The sequence below is a fragment of the Dasypus novemcinctus genome, chromosome 7, assembly GCF_030445035.2.
Source record: "Dasypus novemcinctus isolate mDasNov1 chromosome 7, mDasNov1.1.hap2, whole genome shotgun sequence".
NCBI lineage: Eukaryota > Metazoa > Chordata > Mammalia > Cingulata > Dasypodidae > Dasypus > Dasypus novemcinctus.
In genome coordinates this window covers 61,717,455-61,739,675 of record NC_080679.1, presented here as the reverse complement: position 1 = coordinate 61,739,675, position 22,221 = coordinate 61,717,455, and the positions used below count along the sequence as shown (strand labels likewise).

Genomic DNA, 22,221 nt, shown 5'->3' with positions numbered 1-22,221 from the left:
AGCCCAATTTATCAATATTGTATTTTGTGTTTAGGGTTTTTTGTGTCCTGTTCAAAAAAATGTTTATTCATACTTCACAAATATAATCTCCTAAACTACCTCCTAGACAGTTCATTATTATAGCTATATAGTAAGAAATTTACATTTCTCCTTTATTGAATATGGTGTGAGGTAGTGGATATACAATTAATTTAGCAAGATATTGAAAATAATCTTCCCTTATTGATTTACAGTTGTAATTTGTTTCCAGATGAAATTTCAGAAAAGAATTGCCAGATTTTTCTGTATACTTGATTTAGTACCACTGGTCTATCACTTGCGTCAAGATTGTCGTAACTATTCCAGCTCTTTAACAATTTCACATATCCTTTGTAATTATTTTACCCATTAAGATTTTGTTTGTGATTGTGCAGAATCTTTAGATCACCTCAGGCAAATTTATATTTTAAGATCACTAAGATTAAAAATTCATTAAGTTCTCTTAGTTTTAGAACCACATATTTGTTGCCTTACTTTTAGGTCCTTTTTTCTTATTCTATTATAGATTTTATTTTAATTGCTTTAAATATTATCCAATTGTTTTGTTCTAGTGTATGAAAATGCAAGTGGTATTTGTATACTCATCTTATATTTAGCCACCTTGCTATAGCCACTTGATAATTCTAATAGTTTATTGATGTCTATGTAGAGATTCACTTTATTTGAGAGTAATTAAGATTTAATCCTTTACTTTTTCTTTTAATTTTCATACCTGCTATTTCTAGGCACTCTAGTATAATGTTGAACATAGAAGTAATGTGTTTTGCTTCAGTTTCAAATTTTTGGTTGTGATTTCAATTTCGTGGGTCACAATAACCTAGCTTTTGTGAGATGTAGGATACAGAAGGGAAACAAGAAACCACGGCAGAACTAAGCATTTACAATTAAAGTGTTTATTTAATTAACATGTAAAAGTCTAAGTAAGCTAAAAATCTAGGAGATATGGTTATGAATTTCTGAATTGGTCAGGGTTTCTCTCTGCCTTGATCACCCCCAGATGATCATCCCCATTGTCTGTTCAATGATGGTGTGGCAGGTAAGCCCTGAACTCCCTAGCTCACTCTGTGTGCCAGGCACATGTCATACAGTGAATGGATGGGTGTTACATTATTTCCTATCAGTATGCCTCCAAAATAATATCCTGGCATGCACAAGGATGTCTGTTGCTTTTCATTCACCAAATGCTTAGTGGTTTAGTCAAAGCACAATATTCCTGCTTGCAATTTCATATTATACGAGTTAAATTAGGTTGCAGTGGCTCAAATCAGGTCACAATAGCTTACAAAAACAATTCAGTGGATAAGATGCCCTTTAGAAATTTCAAGTAACACAGCGAACACATATGTAATAATATCTGCATATCATTCTTCCTCTCAAGGGAAAATAATTCAGTAGTTGTACCAAGGAATAGGTTTAAATAGACCCCTTTATCATAACAGGAAAATTCAGATCTTGGGTTTCCAAGAATTTTATCATTGCTATTTAATTTTATTATCTACTGATAGTTTTATTGTTTTTCTTCTTTTTCATGATAAAGAGTGAAAGATATTGGTTGATGTTCATTTTTTTTATCAGACTGCAGCAAATCTTTTATTACAAATAATTAAATCTTTCCAGAATGCCTCAAATATATTAAACACCATATGATAGCTCTAACACAGAGCAGAGTAAGCATTCAATACTAGAACCAAGTGAGAAGTATTAAATTTCAAGCTTCTGATCGTATCACATGGTGACCAGGCAAAGCTTATATGTCATTTTCCCATGTTTCCCAATTGTGTCTCTCACACATCTTAATTGTCTCAGTAGAAACAGAAGTCTCTATTTCATATTGTAAATGAGGGAAAGGAAGTCATGAGATAAGAATCAAAACTATGACAAGATTGGGTGGCTATATATGGCATGTTGTAGCTCTGGAAACTGTCATTTGATATTTTAAATAAAGCAGCTTTTGTAGTGTTTTTGTTTTGTTTTGTTTTTTGGCACTATAAACATGTGCTGTTTAATATTGCCCAATTTTAATTTAAAACTTTATTTATTTTTTATTTTTTTTATTTTCGCAAATGAAATGTCAAGCCTTTAAAGGCAAACATCTCCCTAAAGAAAAGTCATTTATTATAAAACTGTGAGGATACTTAAGACCCCACTTAATATTCGTCAGCATGAACTTAAGAGCTTTTATCCACTGTTCCTCAGAGTTAAACTGGGTTTTGATGGACAGGATCCACTTGCTGCCTCCTGTGTCTTCAATCTTGCTTTTCTCCACATCCATCCTGTAAGGAAGACAAAAATGTGTCTCGCCTTTCTCAACTTCTGAGAATTGCTGCACACAGTCCGGGAAAGTCCACCATTGCATGATCAAACTTGTTGTCCCCGAAACAATATAATGGTAGCTCCTTAGATTTGTCTGTCAGAGACTCCAAATAAGAATGATTTCCATAGGGAACAAGTCAATACCTCTGAAATTTCAGACCCATTTTATTGGTCAGGGTATGAAGCAGCAACACTGTCTGGCCCGAAGCAGCATTAATCTCATTCCATTCCACAGGAACACTGGGCAGGCGACCCAGTCTAAGTTGTTGATCGTGTCAAATTGTTCACTGTGCCAGATGTGGAAGGTTGCATTAAAGATGTTGGTTTTTTTCAGCATGTCCAGCTGCATCTGGGCATATTGCATCTGTTTTTCTACACTCTTCAGTTGTCATCCAGTTCTAGCTGTTGTCATTTAAATTCACTGTATTCCCTCTGATACTGAGCTTCTTCCTGATCCAGTCTCTCAGTCTCAGCCTGGACCTTCTCTAGATTTTCTACCACTATCTTGTGGTTCTTTTCCACATCTTCCATCTCTGTATCTGCCTCTCCTCCTTCAGTGCCAGCTCCTTTATCTATCTGCTGTTGTCACTATCATCCTCATTCATTTGCTCTAAGATATCCAAATAGCATTAGTAGTTCTGACACTCGTTTTCAGTGATGTTGAGCTGGGTTTCCAGCTGGTCTAAAAGAGTACCTGTGCATTCCTCACACGGTGGGTGATCCACCATATGTCTGACCTGACACAATGTCAAAAAGGTCCCTAGTAACCTTCAGTCTTTGGCTGAGGTTCTCCATGGTGCCACCATCAGATGCCTCCCCAATCAGAGTGAAGCTGTTGGCACTTTCTGTAGACATCGTCCTGGTTGGGGGGATGAATCTGCGAGAGACACCATCCTGACAAGTTTCAATAAATGGTTCCTTTCCTGAGTTAGCCCTTCTTCCTGGGTGTCTCCTTGTTTTCGCCTGGGCTGTGGCAAGTAGTGGAGCTGTAAGTTCCTGTATGGTGACACAGCCCAGGATCTTGAAGCTCGTGTCCAGTTTCAGGGGCTGGCTGCAGCGCTGGTACACGAAGCTCACCTGCATTGTGCTGTTGGACGTCTTAGACCCCCTCCACCCCCTGGAGCCCGCCACCCAGGTTCGTTCTATCGTGGGGGTGGGGGTGGGGGAGGGAAGGAACTCGGGCCCTGGAGAAAGGCCTCCAGAACCGCCATCCTCCAGTTTCCTTCGCTATTGATTTTGTGTTAGACAAAACATGAGACCTGGAATAAACACCAGTTAGTCATAATGCATTATCTTTTTATACATTTTGTACTGTTTTGCTCTTAGACGCTTAAAGATGTTTGCATTTATGCTCATAATAGATATTGGACTGAAACCTTTCTTTTCTGTATGGTCAATGTAAATTTTGGTTTATAGATATGTCACTGAAAATGATTTGAAATATATCCCATCATATTCTGTTATCTAAATGACTTTTTGTAAGATTGGTACTATTTTTCAACAAATGCTTGAAAGAATTCACCAGGGAAGCCATCTGGTCCTGAAGATTTCTTTGTTTTCATTGGCAATTTATTTTCTAGGGTTATTAAGTTTTTCTTATTCTTGTTTCAACTTTCAAATTTCACCTTTCAAGAATTATGTGACTTTTAACTACATTCTAAATATTTTGGAATAAAGATTTTTGGCAAATATATCTTTTATTTTGTTTAAATAACTTTAGGAACTGGCACAATGTCTAATATTGGTAATTTGCATTTTCTCTCTTTTTCTTGATTGGTCTTGCTAGGGAAGTAATAATTTTACTTACTTTCCCAAAGATTTTCCATATGTCTATTAAAATATTGATAATTTTGCAATTACTAAGTATAGTATTTGATGAATTTTAATTAAATGATTTTTGTTAATCATTTTGTGTAAAATTTATATGTATTTCCTGACTTTATATCTTAAAGTTGAGTGTGAAAGTTTAAATTACAACACAGCTTTCTATGTTTTCTAGCACTTGAATACTAGATCTTTTCCATCTTTTTATTTCAGTGTTTTTCTGGTCTTATGTTTAAAGTATGTCTCTTATGTACACATACTTGGGTTGAATTAGTTTTAATCAATTCTGACAATATTTACTTTTTTTTTTTTTAAGATTTATTTATTTATTTAACTCCCCCCTCCCCCGGTTGTCTGTTCTCTGTGTCTATTTGCTGCCTCTTGTTTCTTTGTCCGCTTCTGTTGTCGTCAGCACGGGAAGTGTGGGCGGCACCATTCCTGGGCAGGCTGCACTTTCTTTCGTGCTGGGCAGCTCTCCTTAGAGGTGTACTCCTTATGCATGGGGCTCCCCTACGCAGGGGACACCCCTGCGTGGCAGGGCACTCCTTACGCGCATCAGCACTGCGCATGGGCCAGCTCCACACCAGTCAAGGAGGCCCAGGGTTTGAACCGTGGACCTCCCATGTGGTAGACGGACGCCCTAACCACTGGACCAAGTCCGTTTCCCCAATATTTACTTTTTATTGAAGTGTTTACTACATTTGTGAATGTAATTGTTCACATATTAGGGTTACATCAACTGTCATGCTCATATTTTTTTATTTGTCCATTCTGTTTCTGTCACTTTCTTCCTTATTCCCAACTTTTAAAGAATAATCAAATATAGTTTATATTATTTCATTCTATTAACATTTAAATTTGCAACTCAGTGTGGTAAATTTTTCATAAAATTAAAATGATGGATCCTTAGTAACTAATGGATAAGTTTTGATAAATTTAAAAGACCATTTCTTGCTCAACTTCCCATTCCTAGATACCAAAATATCTGTCTTTTGTCACTATAGAGTAGATTAAGTTCTCTAGAATTTTATATAAATAGAATCACACAGTATGTTTTCCGTGCAGTCTGACTTCTTTCATCAGTGTAATGATTTGCATTTCCATCTGTTTTGTTATGTATATCATTAGTTCATTCATTTTTCTAATATGTTTCATGCCTTTTTGTTCTAGATAAAAAGCTTAACCAATTTTACAAAGATTTTCTCCTATGTCTTATTCAGAAGCTTTATAATTTTATCTCTTATTTTTTATATCAGTCAGTCATTTCAAGTTAATTTTTCATATGGTGTGAGGTAAGGATTAAGCGTTTTGTTTGCTTGTTTATATTTTTCCATTGGGATTTCCAATATTTTAAAAATTATTCTTTCTGAGTTGAAATGTCCTAGCACTTCTCTTGTAAAAAATCTAAAATAAATACCAATGGCCCACATATTTCTAGACTCTTTCAAATTCTGTGTATATATCTATCTATGCTTACTGCAGAACACACCATTTTGATTCTAGCTTTACAATAAATCTTAAAATCCAGTAATTCAGCCAACTTTATTCTTTTTAAAAATGTGCTTGTTATGCTAGATCTCTTCATAGAAACTTAACCATATCTTGTCAATTCCTAGTAAAATTGTGTTGGTATTTTTATTACAAATTTGATGAAGTTATAAATCAATTTGTGAAGAATTGATATTTTAATAATATGGAGCCTTCTAATCTGTCTTACCATTCATTTAGGTCTTCATTAATTTTTTACAAAGTGTTGTAACCTCTAATATATGTACTTTTTTTAGTCAAACTTAATCTTAGATATTTTGTAATTTAAGTGCTCTTATAGCTGGTATTAGTTTTAAATTTTCAATTTCTGCATTCTTCTTAATATACACAAAAATTATTTTTGTATATTTTTATATATCCTACATTGCTGTAAAGTTACTCATTAATTCTAATAGTTTTTGTAGATTCTGTGTGGTATGGGGACAATTGTTTTCTGTGAATAAAGAGATTTATTTCTGCCTTTCAAATGGCCTTTGAATGGATTTCAAATGCTTTTGAATGGCTTTAGTTAAGTTTTCTTGCTTATAGCACTAGATACAAATTCTAGCACAATGCTGAATAGCAATAATATGAATAGATATCTTTACATTGTCGTTTAATTTATGGTGGAAATATCCAGGCTTTCATCAACAAATATAATGAAAACTATAGGTTTTCCAAGATTCTTCATTGGCTGAGAATTTTTTTGAAGGGGAAGGATGTTAAATGATCTCAAATTATTTTTTATACATCTATCAAGATTATCATGGGTGTTTTTAAAATGTTTTAAAGGATAAATTGCATTGCTATTTTGAAGGCTATATGAACCTTATATTCCTGGGATAAACCCCACCTGGTAATGGTATTTTATTCTTTTAATAAATGGTTGGATTTCATTTGCTAAAATTTTGTTACATGCTTGGTAGCTCACAGCTGAAATAGGGAGGAAATGGAATAGCCAAGACTGAGAGAGGAAGCCCAGACAGAGACAAGGCCTATGCCTGATTGCCCACAGCTGAGCTCCAGGAGATGGTAGATTCTGGAGGGGAAGGTAGGGACCTCAGCAGAGATTGACTGCCATCTTCCCATGTGGGAAGACCCTCCCAGAAACAGGGGAGGAGGAAACAGTTGGCTGCCAATTTCGGCTACTGATTGGTAGACTTGGCTGGCTAAGAGATAACCCTGGGAACAGCCAAGGTGTGAACAAGCCCAAGTCAGAAAGAGGCCAGTAGCCACCATTCTGACTCTGCACCCAGCCTAAGGGGAATCCAGGCTGACTGAAACTATCAGTGTCCACAGGAACCAGTTTTTTTCATGCAGATCAGCCTGCAGCCTGCCTAGGCTTTAGCTCTGCCTCTGGCAGGGAGGAGGCTGAGGAGCCCTGAACCAGCCTATATAGGTAACTGCAGGTAACTTTGGCTAGCCATAGACTGAAAATCAGAAGTCTACCAGGGCACCTGCGGTCATCTTGGACCTGCACTGCATAGATTGCTGCCCACACCTACAGCTCCATCCCTGCCCCAGGCAGGGGAGAAAGGGACATGAAGCTTCATCAGTCTCTCTGGGCAATTACAGTCTACCTGCACATGAATTATTCCACATAGCTGTGATGCTCTCCCTACCCCTGGCAAAGGAGAAAGTTAGAAGACACTTCATTGGTCCCTGATGCAATGAGGGCAGCTTGAGCCTCTGCAGCTTACAGCACCAACTACATACTTGGCTCTCACTGCACAACCAGCAAGGGAGAAATGATAGGAAGCCCTAAACTAAAGAGAAAAACTGCACCCAGAATAAATATTCTAGTAAAGCAGATGTGAAGACACCAATAAAAAATTACAATCCACACCAAGAAAGAGGAAGCTATGGCCCAGTTAAAGGAACCAGATAACCCTCTGGATGACATAAAGGAATTGAGACAACTAATTATAGATGTTCAAACAAAGCTCCTTGATAAATTCAATGAGATGGCTAAAGAGATTAAGGATATTAAAAAGACATTGGATGGACAGAAAGAAGAATTTGAAAGTATACATAGAAAAAGCTGATCTTATGGGAATGAAGGGTGCAATCAATGAAATTTAAAAAACATTGGAATCATAAAATAAGATTTGAGGAGACAGAAGACAGGATTGGTGAGCCTGAAGAAATGACCTCTGAAAGTGAACATTCGAAAGAACAGATGAAGAGAAGAATGGAAAAAATTGAACAAGATCTCAGGGAACTAAATGACAACAAAAGATGTGCAAACATATGTGTCATGGGTGTTCCAGAAGAAAAAGAGAAAGGAAAAGGGGCAGAAGGAATATTTAAAGAAATAATGGTAGAAAATTTCCCAACCCTATTGAAGGACATAGATATCCCTGTCCAAGAAGCACAATGTACTCCCATCCAAAAAAAATCCAAATAGACCAACCCAAGACGTACTTATCAGAATGTCAAAGGCAAAGAGAGAATTCTGAGAGCATCAATAGAAAAGGAAAGCATAACATGTAAGGGATATCCAATAAGATTAAGTGCTGATTTCTCACCAGAAACCATGGAGGCAGGAAGACAGAAGTGTGATATATTTAAGATACTACAAGAGAAAAACTGCCAGCCAAGAATCTTATATCCAGCAAGACTGGTTTCAAAAATGAGGGTGAAATTAGAATATTCACAGATAAACAGAAACTGAGAGAATTTCTAAACAAGAGACCAGATTTTCAGGAAATACTAAAGGGTGTGCTAGAGCCTGAAAAGAAAAGACAGGAGAAAGGGGCCTGGAAGAGAATTCTAGAAATGAAGATTATATCAATAAAAGTAAGTAAAAGTGTGAAAAGAGTGGTGAAAATAAAATATGACAAATAAAAATCAAATAGGAATAAACTTAACCAATTATGTAAAAGACTTATATTCAGAAAACTGCAACTCAATGTTAAAGCGAATCAAAAAAGCCCTAAATAACTGGAAGAACATTCCATGCTCATGGATTGGAAGACTAAATATTATTAAGATTTCACTTCTGGGATGGGGACTTGGCCCAGTGGATAGGATGTCCGTCTACCACATGGGAGGTCTGCTGTTCAATCCCCAGGGCTCCTTGACCCATGTGGAGCTTGCCCACATGCAGTGCTGATGCATGCAAGGAGTGCTGTGCCACGCAAGGGTGCCCCCCACGTAGGGAAGCCCCACACACAAGGAATGCATCCTGTAAGGAGAGCTGCCCAGTGCAAAAGAAAGTGCAACCTGCCCAGGAATGGCACTGCACACACGGAGAGCTGACGCAGCAAGATGATTCAACAACAACAACAAAAAGAAACACAGATTCCCATGCCGCTGACAGCAGAAGCAGACAAAAAGAAGAACACACAGCAAATGGACACAGAGAACAGACAACTGGGGCAGGGAAGGGGAGAGAAAGAAATAAATCTTTAAAAAAAAGAGATTTCAATTCTATTCAAATTGATATATAGATTTAATGCAATCCTGATAAAAATTCCACCAGCATTAAAGAAAAAATTGAAAAGATGATCAGGAAATTTCTTTGGAAGGTAAGGAGTCCTGAATAGCCAGAAACATCATAAAAAGGAAAAGTGCACCCTCATCTCCAGACTTTAAATCATTATACTTACCTATATTGGTAAAAACAACATGGTACTGGCCTAAAGACAGACACAACAGACCAATGGAACCAAATTTATGGTTCAGAAACAGACCCTCACAGGTATGGTCACGTGATTTTTGACTAGCCTGTCAAACTCATACAGCTCAGGCAGAACAATCCATTCAACAAATGGTGCTGAAAAAATTGGACATCCATAGCTGAAAGAAGGAAGGGGACCCCTTTCTCACACCTTATCCAAAAGTTAATTCAAAATAGATCAAAAAATAAAAAATAAAAGCAATAATCATAAAACTTCTAGCAGAAATTATTGGAAAATACCTTCAAGACCTGGTGGTAGGTGGTGGATTCTTAAAGGGATCAAGAGAAGGACTGAGTGGACTGCTGATGTTTAATGTATGTAGAAGTTTTAATTAGCTTTACTGTAAAATTGTGGAAATATATAGAGTGGATGGTAACACACAGTGAGTGACAGCTAGTTTATAAATGGGGATGTGACTGAAAATGGTAGTCTAGGTATGTAAATGCCAATTGACAGAATGTTTGAGAATGATCTAGGAACTGGATAGCATAGTAAACCAAGAGGTGGGTGAAAATTTTGGTTGATGGTATAGATGCAAGAGTGTCCTTTGTTAGCTAGAACAAATGTATATTACTACCACAGAGTGTTCGGAATGTGGACAAGCATGGGAAAAATACAGCTGGAGTGACCTATGGACTATGGTTAGTAGTAATAATATAATATTCTTGCCCCTATGCAAAAGATGTACTGTGGTGATATTGAGGCAGTATGGAAAATGTGAGCCAAATGTACACTATGGACATGGTAACAATCAGATGATATTGTTTTATCTGTAGCAAATGACAAACCACATTGTGGTGTGTTGATGGAGGGGTGTTGTTTGGGAGTTCTGCACATGTGCATGATTGTTTTGTAAGTTTACAACTTCTGTCATAAAAAATTTATTTAAAAAATAATAGGGTGGGTTGGGGGGAAACCCACCAAATGTAAGATAAGGACTATGATTAGTAGTAAGATTTTGACAGCGTTCTTTCATAGTTTTTAACAAACCTCTCATGACAATGCAAGGTGTTGGTGGAGGGTTGATGTATGGTTCCCCTGTATGATGTTAAACATGTTTGCTTTGTAAGTTCACAATTTTTACTATACACTTAATTGTTTATGTATGTTCATATATAAATGATATAAAGATAATAACAATTGGATTGGTTATGGGAAAATTACTTTGTTTAGTAGTAATATTTTGACAATGCTCCTTAATTATTAGTTAAAAAGGTTTAAAAAATGCAAGTTTTTAGTGATAGGGTGAGATGTTATATGTGTTTGATGTTATATCTGTTTTATAAGTTCACAACTATTATACACTTATTGCTTATGTATGTTTATGTATTAGTGATTTATTTCAATAAATTTAATAAATAAATAAGTAAATAAATAAAAGCACAAAAAACCGAAGTGAAAATTGGCTAGAGACTTGGACAGTTTTCACAAGGGGAAATATAAATGGTTAAAAAACACATGAAAAAGATGCTCAACATCATTAGCTATTAAGGAAATGCAAATCAAAATTACAATAAGGTGTCATTACTCTCTTACTTGACTGAATGCTATTTTTTAAAAAAACTACAACTGTTGGAGAAAATACAGAGGAATAGGAACATGCATTCAAAGCTGGTGGGAATGTTGAATGGTGCAGCCACTTTGGAGGACAGTTTGGTGGTTCCTTAGAAAGTTAAATATAGAATTGCCTTATTTTCTTGCAATCTTGCTACTTGATGTATACCCAGAAGAACTGAAATCAGGGACACATAGATACATGTACACAAAGGTACAATTGCCAAAAGAGAAGTAACCCAAGTGTCCATCAACAGATGAATTGATAAACAAAATGCGATATATACATACAGTGGAATATTATTTGATTGTAAGAAGAAATGGGCGGTGGACTTGGCCCAGTGGTTAGGGCATCCGTCTACCACATGGGAGGTCCGCGGTTCAAACCCCAGGCCTCCTTGACCCATGTGGAGCTGGCCCATGCACAGTGCTGATGCGCACAAGGAGTGCCCTGCCACGCAGGGGTGCCCCCCATGTAGGGGAGCCCCACGCGCAAGGAGTGAGCCCCCTAAGGAGAGTTGCCCAGTGCGAAAGAAAGTGCAGCCTGCCCAGGAATGGCACCGCCCACATGGAGAGCTGATACAGCAAGATGACACAACACGTGCCACTGACAACAACAGAAGCAGACAAAGAAGACACAGCAAATAGACACAGAGAACAGACAACCGGGGTGGGGGGGGGGAGGAAGATGAATAAATAAATAAATCTTTAAAAAAAAAAGAAGAAATGAAGTATTGATGCATGTAACAACATGGATGAACCTTGAGGACCTTACGTTGAGTGAAATAAGGCAGACATGAAAGGACAAATATTGTGTGATCTCAATGATGTGAACTAAGTTTAGAGAGTCTCATAGAGGTAGAATCTGTAAGATAGGTTACCAAGAAATAGAATGGGAGTAGAGAATGAGACTTACATCTTTTGATTGTTGATATGCTGGTAGAGCCCTGAAATCGAGCAGAATTGTGGCCAACTCCTACTTTCCAATTCTGTGTGCTTTCTGTGGTCAACTAACAAAACAATGATGATGGACAAATCTCATCCCAAACTCAAGGAGACTCTTCAACTACAAACAAAACACTTCCTTTTCTCTGCCCTGTAATATCTTTCCCCTCAGCCTGAAGCAGTCAGAGGAGACATCAGCCCAAATCCCTTAAGTTTAAGGAATGGACAGAAATAAAGGGGATCAAAGCATACTTTGATCAAAGAATACTTATTGTTATTGTAGTTATTTTTTGTTAATGGAGTAACTTGTAACATTGATAGAGAAAGAAAAAGAAGTTTGAAAAATACAAATAATGTGAACAACATATTTAATTTTAAATTTTCTAGCAGCCACATTAAAAAAGGAACAGGTGAAATTAATTTTTTTAAATCAGGAAAAAAATGCAAAAGAACATACCTAAAAAAAATATTGGCATAGAATGGAAAATTCCATTAAGAAATTAAAATTCAGAGAGGAGGAGGCAAGATGGTCACTGAGTGAACTTGCCTTTGCGGTCTGTCCCGGGAAGAGACGGCTGGGTGCGGCTGCAGGTTCTCCAAGGCAGGGCTTTTTCGGGATTTTTGCAGGGCAGAAGTGCCTGGACATCGATTGGGTGGAAAGGTAACGGAGAGGATTGGTCTAGGAGATATAATTTGGGTTCTATTGCCTGCAGGTGAGACCCGCATACGGTTTCCTCCCTATTGGGGGTGGGGGAAGCCGCAGTCCTGCCCAGCGGCTCCGCTTTTAGATGGCTCTGAGGTGTTAAAGAGTTCGCGAGTTCTGGGCGAGCTGTTGGCGGGTTGATGCGACGGGTCGCCTTTGTGGATCGATTTGGGAAGATAGACAGTGTTTTGTTGTGAAGCGGGAGAAACTTTTGATTACGAACACAAACAATAGCGCTTCTGCCTGAAGCCCCGCCCCCAAAAGCCTGGCAGCCGATCTCCAACCCAAATAGGCTGTAGGCAATAAAGGGACGTAATTAGAAAGTTGTTTTAGGCTGAGGCAAGGGAGGGGGACATGTCTGGAAACCGATTAGGGAATATTTTGCTAAGCTTGGGAATTCCGGTTTTGGAATCTGTTTTCGGTGTCACAGGCCGGGCTTCGGAACTGTACTAGTAAAGTGGCTGCGGTGTAGAGGCGCCCTCTAGTGGCAGTGTTTTGGAATCACAGGACGGGAGCTGTCCAAAAGCTGAAGTGAGACATATCCATACTAATGAGCCCAGCTAAGTAAGTGAATTGCAGGGTTCAGTCATAATATAGAGTTTGCAGATCTGACTTCCCCCATAGGGCTGGCACCCAGCTGTGGGGATCCCTGAGGGCTGTGTTACACTGCAGGGCTCCCAGGCTTCCTGTTGACCAGATTGGAGGTTGCCAGGTCTGAATTCCCTAAACTCTGGTGGCCCACACCACAGAGACTCACACCTTGTGAGTCCTCAATATCTCAGACTTTCCATCCCTGAATCCATCACACACGGAGGTCCATCTGAGGTCCTTAAATGCCCTAGCCTTCAACGTTGGCATTTTTTCTTTATCGTTTCATTTTGTTTGTTTTTATCAGCATTTTGACTTATTCTTTACTTTTTTCAATTTCCTGATTGCTAACACCACATTATCCCCTAGTCTTCTCTCACAGCGTATCCCCCAAAGTCTTTTTTCACTCAGTTATTTAAGTTTTTTTTTTTTGTTTTTTTTTTTGTGGTAGGTGCTGAGTAGTGGGTGTTTTAATTCTGGTTAGTGTATATCTGTTTTTTTTTTTTCTTTCCCCTACCTGTTCCCCACCCTTTGCCCACCCCCTTTTCCTTTCTTCCTCTCATCCCTTCTCCCCCTTTTTTCTTTTTTTCTTCTTTTTTTCTGTTGTCTCTCTCCCTCTTGTCCCTCATATTCTACTTAGTTTATTTTAACTCAATTATACAATAGGTGCAGCAGGAAACACCTCACATTCACTGGGTTTTCTCATCCTCCACTGCCTCATTTCTGTGTGAACTGATTTAGGCTACCTACACTATCCTCTTTCCCCTACATCTTGATATCCGCCACCATCTACTGTCTCTCCTATATTCCACCTCCCACCTTCCTTTCTTTGATCCACGAAGGGTCTAAGTCTTAATTTCTAATACCTTTGTTTTGTTTTCTGTCTGTTATCCACTTTTGAAACTATTACCTTTCTTCTCTCTTTCCCTCTCTCACAAAAACAATAGCTTTTTAGCCCATACCATATTCCTCCCATATTCAATCATCTACCTCATAATAGGTACTCTACCTACTGCTATAACTCTACACAATTTACACGAATCTAACCTCCATCCTCCCAGATCTCATATTCTTGCTTTGTTAACATATATCACCAATACTACTTTACACTTTTCCCTTGCTTACACAATTGCCTTTCCCCAACACTAATACTTTCCTTTAAAGTGAACTTAACCAACAGCAAGAAATTAGAATAAGAAGAAAAAAGTGACAAAGAGAAGATATAACACCTATGCAAAAATAACAGCTAATTAACCTCCAAGAGTAGACAAAGAAGCTAAGGAACTGATTAAATCCGTCAAGATAAAGAGATGACCAAAAAGCAACAAAAATCTACAAACCAAACCAGTAATCAGGAAAACATGGCTGAATCCAATCAACAAACCAAAAATCACAAAGGGGAGCAAAACTTTGCACAAGCAATGAAAGATCTCAGAACATTTATCACCGACAAATTTGACGAAGTAATGAAAGAGGTTAACAACATGAAGACATCACTTGGAGGGGAAATTGCAGAAATATGCAAAAACATAACAGATATGATGGGAATGAACACCACAGTTCAAGAAATCAAAAATACATTTGCAGCAAATATCAGCAGACTAGAAGAGACAGAGCAGAGAATTAGTGATGTGGAAGACAGTACATCAGAAATCAAACAGATAGTAGAAGGGGTCAATAAGAAGATAGAAAAAATCCAGTTAGGACTTAGGGACCTGAATGACAATGCAAAATGCTCAAACATACGTATTATAGGCATTCCAGAAGGTGAAGAGAAGGGAAAGGGGTCAGAAGGAGTGTTGCAGGAAATGGCTGAAAACTTCCCAAATCTACTGAAAGAGACAGATGTACATATCCAAGAAGCACAGCACACTCCGCTAGTCATAAACCCCAACAGGCCCACCCCAAGACATATACTTGTCAAATTATCCAATGCTCAAGACAAAGAGAAAATCCTAAAAGCAGCAAGAGAAAAGAAAACCATCACATACAAGGGAAGCTCAAATAGATTAAGTGCTGATTTCTCATCTGAAACCATGGAGGCAAGAAGGCAGTGGTATGATATAGTCAAGGTACTAAAGGAAAAAAATTTCCAACCTAGAATACTCTATCCAGCTAAACTAGCATTCAAACATGATGGAGAGTTCAAAATATTCACAGACAAACAGAAACTGAAAGAGTATACCAACAAGAAACCTCCCCTTCAAGAAATTCTAAAGGGAGTTCTGCAGGAAGAAAGGAAAAAACAGGAAAGGCAGAGTTGGAGGAGAGTATAAGAGCAACAACAACAACAAAAAAGACAAAAAAAAATACAAACAAAATATGACAAACACAAATCCAATCAAAATATGGCTAACACAAATAATTCCTTGAAAGTAATAACACTGAATGTCAACGGATTAAACTCACCTATCAAAAGATTCAGACTGGGACATTGGATAAGGAAATATGACCCATCCGTATGCTGTCTACAAGAGACACATCTTAGACCCAGAGACGCATAGAGATTGAAAGTGAATGGCTGGAAAACAATCATACAAGCTAACAATAACCAAAAAAAGGCAGGAGTAGCTATATTAATATCAGACAAAATAGACTTTAAATGTGAAACAATTGTGAGAGACAAAGAAGGATACTACATTTTAGTGAAAGGGAAAATCTGTCAAGAAGACTGAACAATCATAAATATTTATGCCCCTAACAAGGGTGCCTGAGGGAGTATTTACTCCCCAGCAGGCACAGGTGTGGCTGGCAAGCCTGGCAGAATCCAAGGTATGAGATCGAAAACCGTCTCCCTTGGAAGGCATCAGGGTCGAGGTGGCCAACGCCTCCCCTCAAGCCTTCTTCTGCCCATCTCCGCAGCTCACCAACCCTGCTAGCCGCCCATTAAAAACCGTCCCCCTAATTCAAACCTTTCCCTAGCAACCGCCTATGGTAGCCAATCAGAGGCTTCTAGTGGCTGAGCCAATGAGCGGCTTACACGTCACCCTGTGCCCTATAAAAGTGTGTGCACTTCCGCAATAAAGCAGACCTGCGCCATCAGCCAGTCTCCATGAGTATCCCTCGCATTGGTCTTACCTGCTGCGAGGCCCTGCCTGCAGCGAGGCCCACTGGCTCTCGCCCCTCAGGTGCCTCTAAATACGTGAGGCAAATGCTGGAAAAACTAAGTGAAACAATAGATACAGCTACAATTATAGTGGGGGATTTTAATACACCACTATCAACTCTGGACAGAACATGTCAAAAGAGAATCACCAAAGAAACAAAACATCTGAACAGTATATTAGAGGAGCTGGATCTAATAGACATATATAGATCACTACACCCAAACACAGCAGGATATACATTTTTCTCAAGCGCACATGGATCATTCTACAAGATAGATCATATGCTAGGCCACAAAGAAAGGCTGAATGAATTCAGAAAGATTGAAATCATACAAAACAATATCTCTGACCACAGTGGAGTCAAGCTGGAAATTTGCAAGGGACAGAAGCCCAGATTTCACACTACGATTTGGAAATTAAACAGCACACTCTTAGAAAAGCAGTGGGTCAAAGAGGAAATCTCAAAAGAAATCAATGACTACCTTGAATCAAATGATAATGATAACACAACATATGAAAATTTATGGGATGCAGCAAAAGCAGTACTGAGAGGAAAATTTATAGCCATAAATTCATATATCAAAAAAGAAGAAAGAGCAAAAATTGAAGAACTAACTGCACATTTGAAGGAATTAGAAAAACAACAACAAAGTAACCCAACAGGAAGAAAAAGGAAGGAAATAACAAAGATAAGAGCAGAACTAAATGAAATAGAAAATAAGAAAGCACTGGAAAAGATAAACAAGACCAAGAGCTGGTTTTTTGAGAAGATCAACAAAATTGACAAACCTTTAGCGAGACTAACAAAGAAAAAAAGAGAGAAGATGCAAATACACAAAATAAGAAATGAGAAAGGCAATATCACCACTGACCCCACAGAAATAAAGACTATCATAAGAGGATACTTTGAAAAACTATATTCCAACAAAAATGACAATCTAGAGGAAATGGACAAATTCCTAGAAACACATAAGCAGCCCATATTGACAAAAGAAGAAATTGATGATCTTAACAAACCAATCACAAGCAGAGAGAGAGAATCAGTTATTAAAAATCTCCCAACTAAGAAGAGCCCAGGACCAGATGGCTTCACAGGTGAATTCTACAAAACATTCCAGAAAGAACTGACACCAATCCTGCTGAAACTATTCCAAAAAATTGAAACAGAAAGAACATTACCCAACTCCTTCTATGATGCCAACATTACCCTAGTACCAAAGCCAAACAAAGACATCACAAGAAAGGAAAATTACAGACCAATTTCTCTAATGAACCTAGACGCAAAAATACTTAACAAAATACTTGCTAATCGTATTCAACAACACATTAAATGAATTATACACCATGACCAAGTGGGATTCATCCCAGGTATGCAAGGATGGTTCAACATAAGAAAATCAATCAATGTAATACACCATATAAACAGATTGAAGGAAAAAAATCACATGATTATATCTATTGATGCAGAAAAAGCATTTGACAAAATACAGCACCCTTTCTTGATAAAAACACTCCAAAAGATTGGAATACAAGGAAATTTTTTGAACATGATAAAGAGTATATATGAAAAACCTAAAGTCAATATTGTTTACAATGGAGAAATCCTAGACTCCTTCCGTCTAAACTCAGGAACAAGACAAGGATGCCCACTGTCTCCGCTCCTATTTAACATTGTCTTAGAAGTACTTGCTTGAGCACTGAGGCAAGAACCAGAAATAAAAGGCATTCAAATTGGAAAGGAAGAAGTCAAAATTTCATTATTTGCAGATGACATGATCCTATACATAGAAAACCCTGAGAGATCTAGAACGAAGATTCTAGAACTCATAAATGAGTTTAGTAAAGTCGCAGGTTATAAGATCAATGCGCAAAAATCAGTAGCATTTCTGTACACCAATAATGAGAAAGATCAGGAGGAAATCAAGAAACAAATACCATTCACAATAGTAAATAAAAAAATCAAATACTTAGGAATAAATTTAACTAAAGAGGTAAAGAACTTATACACCAAGAACTATACAAGATTGTTCAAGGAAATCAAAGAAGACCTAAATAAATGGAGGACTATTCCTTGTTCATGTGTAGGAAGACTGAACATTATTAAGATGTCTATCCTACCAAAACTGATCTACACATTCAATGCAATCCCAATAAAAATCAACACAGCCTTCTTTAAGGAACTAGAAAAACTAACTATGAAATTTATTTGGAAAGGAAAGAGACCCTGAATAGCCAAAGACATACTGAAAAAGAAAAACGTAATTGGAGGAATCACACTACCTGACTTCAAAATATACTACAAAGCTACAGTGGTGAAAACAGCATGGTATTGGCATAAGGAGAGACACACAGACCAATGGAATCGAATTGAAAGCTCTGATATAGAACCTCACATATATAGCCACATAATATTTGATAAAGCCACCAAACCCTCTCAACTGGGAGAGAGTGGCCTATTCAACAAATGGTGTCTGGAGAACTGGATAGCCATATGTAGAAGAACGAAAGAGGATTACCATCTTACACCTTATACAAAGATCAACTCAAGATGGATCAAAGACCTAAATATAAGAGCCAAGACCATAAAAACCTTAGAAAGCAGTGTAGGGAAACATCTACAGGACCTTGTAATAGGAAATGGATTTATGAATATCTCACCAAAAGCACGAGCAGCAAAAGAACTAATAGATAAATGGGACTTCCTCAAAATTAAAGCCTTCTGCACCTCAAAGGAGTTTGTCAAGAAAGTAAAAAGGGAGCCCACACAGTGGGAGAAAATATTTGGCAACCATATATCTGATAAGAAACTTATAACTTGCATATATAAAGAACTCCTATACCTTGAAAATAAAAAGATAAACAACCCATTTAAAAAATGGGAAAAAGACTTAAACAGACACTTCTCCAAAGAAGAAATACAAATGGCAAGAAAGCACATGAAAAAATGTTCAAAATCTCTAGCTATCAGGGAAATGCAAATCAAAACCACAATGAGATACCATCTTACACCCATAAGATTGGCAGCTATGAAAAAAACAGAAGAATACAAGTGCTGGAGAGGATGTGAAGAAAGGGGAACACTCATCCACTGCTGGTGGGAATGCAGAAGGATCCAACCATTCTGGAGGACAGTATGGTGGTTTCTCAAAAAACTAGCCGTAGATGTGCCATATGACCCAGCAATACCACTGCTGGGTATATACCCAGCAGAACTGAAAACAAGGACACAAACCGATATATGTAAACCAATGTTCATAGCAGCATTGTTCACTATTGCCAAAAGTTGGAATCAACCCAAATGCCCATCAACAGATGAGTGGATCAATAAAATGTGGTATATACACACAATGGAATACTACTCGGCTGTAAGAACAAACACACTACAAACACATGTGATAACATGGATGAATCTTGAGAACCTTATGTTGAGTGAAGCAACCCAGACATTGAAGGACAAATACTACATGACCTCATTGATATGAAATAACCAAGCTGCCCTAGATAGCAACAGACTGAACAATAGGCTTACAGGAAATCAGAGGGTGGAGGAAGGATGTGAGCCGATGTCTGCAGGGGTGGAATTTAAGACGAGATGGTGGTAAGTATGAACACAAAGAAGAGATAAAAGGGGGGCAAGGGGTTGCCTTTGATTGGGGCTTTGCGGGTTTGAGGGTGGCTGGGGATGGGCAGATGGGTAACATTGCCCAAAAGTGGGGGGAGGGAGGGGTAGCATACGATCACAGGAGAGGGTCAGGTGTTGGTGGAGAGTAAAATGCCGAGAAAATCACATCAAAATATAATAAAGAGGGTCACCTGTTTAGAATGCTCGGAGGGGAGGGTCTGATGCAGGACGGGCTCCTGGGGAATGTCTAAATGCTCATTCTGCCAGAGTGGGTGACACCATGGGGTAGAAACCCAAGTAGTGAGAGTGGGGGTGGACCCATATCCTGGGAAGGACTAATGCCATCAAATAGAGGGAACTGTATCCCTCGAGAGAAAGGGTGGCTCCCAGGGCATTGGGGCAGTTGAGCAAGTTAGGCCCTGAACATTATTCCATCTATCTCTGGAAGTGGCTCCTCAGGAAACGGAGGTTGGCTGTCACTGTGGGCACCAAGGTGGAAGGGAAAATGGACGTTAAATGTGTGGAACCAAGGTAAATGGGGGTAAGAGAGGAGTTTCGTGAGAGTACACAAGGATGGATATAAAACATGTAATATTACACCATAACATATAGGAGATGACAGACTGATAATGTAAACCATAATGTAAAACATAGGATAACTAAGAATTTAAAAAACTGTGTATCCTAAAGTATGCACCACAATGTAAGCACAGATGTCACCTTGTTTGAAAGCTATTGTCTCAGACTCTGTACATCACGTTAAGTAAATATGATGTGAATAGGGTGTAAGAGTATCACTGTGGAAGGGAAAAGGTTTTGTGGTGGATGTACAGGAGTGCTGTATATTATATATATGCATTGCTGTGGTCTAGGGCTCCTGTGAAGAGAAGCTCAATAATTAGGGGGAAAAAAAAGAAAAAATAGGATGTAGAATTTTTTCCAAGTCAACACGTATTCTTTATCTAACCTTTAAACTCATCACTATATGCCATTTCCTAGTAAGGGACCCTGACATTATATTGGGCTTCAAATTTCAGGGAGTTCTGGATCACAGAGTGGTTCAACAATGGCAACGGAGGAATACTGGTATGGGATACCATTGACAGGTGATATATGGCTGACAGGGAGCTGTATAGAACATATGTCCAGGGTGCATGGTAATGTTTGGATATACTCATAGTGGCAACAATTAAAAACCACAGCGGGGGGGTACTGGGTTCCTGGCCAGTGGTGCTCTGTCGTGGTCCCTAGGGGAGCAGCGACAGTCTCCCAGGTGCAGCAGCGGGGACCGGGAGGGAGTGAGGGTTCAACAGTGAGCCCCTGATGCTAATGACTATGCTTGTGAGCTGATAAGCCTAAAATAAGAACAAGGCCTAGAGCAGCATTGTGCCTGGGAATTTCCTCCTGACAGCCTTCGTGTTACTCAAATGTGGCCAGTCTTGAAGCCAAACTCAGCATGTAAATGCAATGCCTTCCCCCCAGCGTGGGACATGACACCCGGGGATGAGCCTCCCTGGCACCGAGGGACCACTATCAACTATCAACTGATGATGCAACTGGAAAATGACCCTATACAGAAGGTTCAATGCAGATCAGCAGAATATCCCTGTCTACATAAAATAACATGACTTTAAAATGCTGTTTGACCTAATGTAAGGGGGAAATGGAAAGGAGAAATGAGTTTATATGGCTACGAGTCTCTAAAAAAGAGTCTGGAGGCTGTCAGAAGGATTGCCCTTATGCACAACTGAGCAGAGTCTGAGAGACAGATATAGCAGATACAACCCCCAGGTATTGGTTCCTTTGAGGGCTAAAGAGTCCCATGGGAGTTATGGTCATGGCTGATGGGGTTAACTACCAGGTCAGATGGCCCCTCTTTGGAACTGCTGTTTATGTGTGATGAATCTGGACTCAGATGGGATCTCTCTTCATAAGACTTTCATGTTAATATGCTGGAGTTGCAGTTAGTGATGGGGTTTAAGATATATTTAGGGGATTTGAATCTCCGGACTGACAATGTGATAGCCAGGTCCTGAGCCTCAACAGACTCCAGCACCTACAATCTGATTTATTGGACTCACCACACTCAGCTAAGATGGAGTTGAAGAAGGACAACCACCACACCATGGAGCCTAGAGTGATTACAACTGAAAGTGGGAGGATTGTATCCAGCATCCATGTGGAATCTGAGCCTCCTCTTGACACAGAGGTGCAATGGACACAACCAATCCAATGTCCACATAGAAAAGGTGGCATTGGATTGGGAAAAGTGGACATGGTGGCTGATGGGTATGGGGAAAGGCAGGAAGAGATGAG

At 38.7% G+C, this 22,221-nt stretch overlaps 1 pseudogene; it reads right to left on the bottom strand.

The window, feature by feature from the left end:
- Positions 1–2,147: 2,147 nt before the first annotated feature.
- LOC101442359 (beclin-1 pseudogene) overlaps positions 2,148–22,221 on the bottom strand; it is a 107,174-nt pseudogene continuing 87,100 nt past the window's right edge.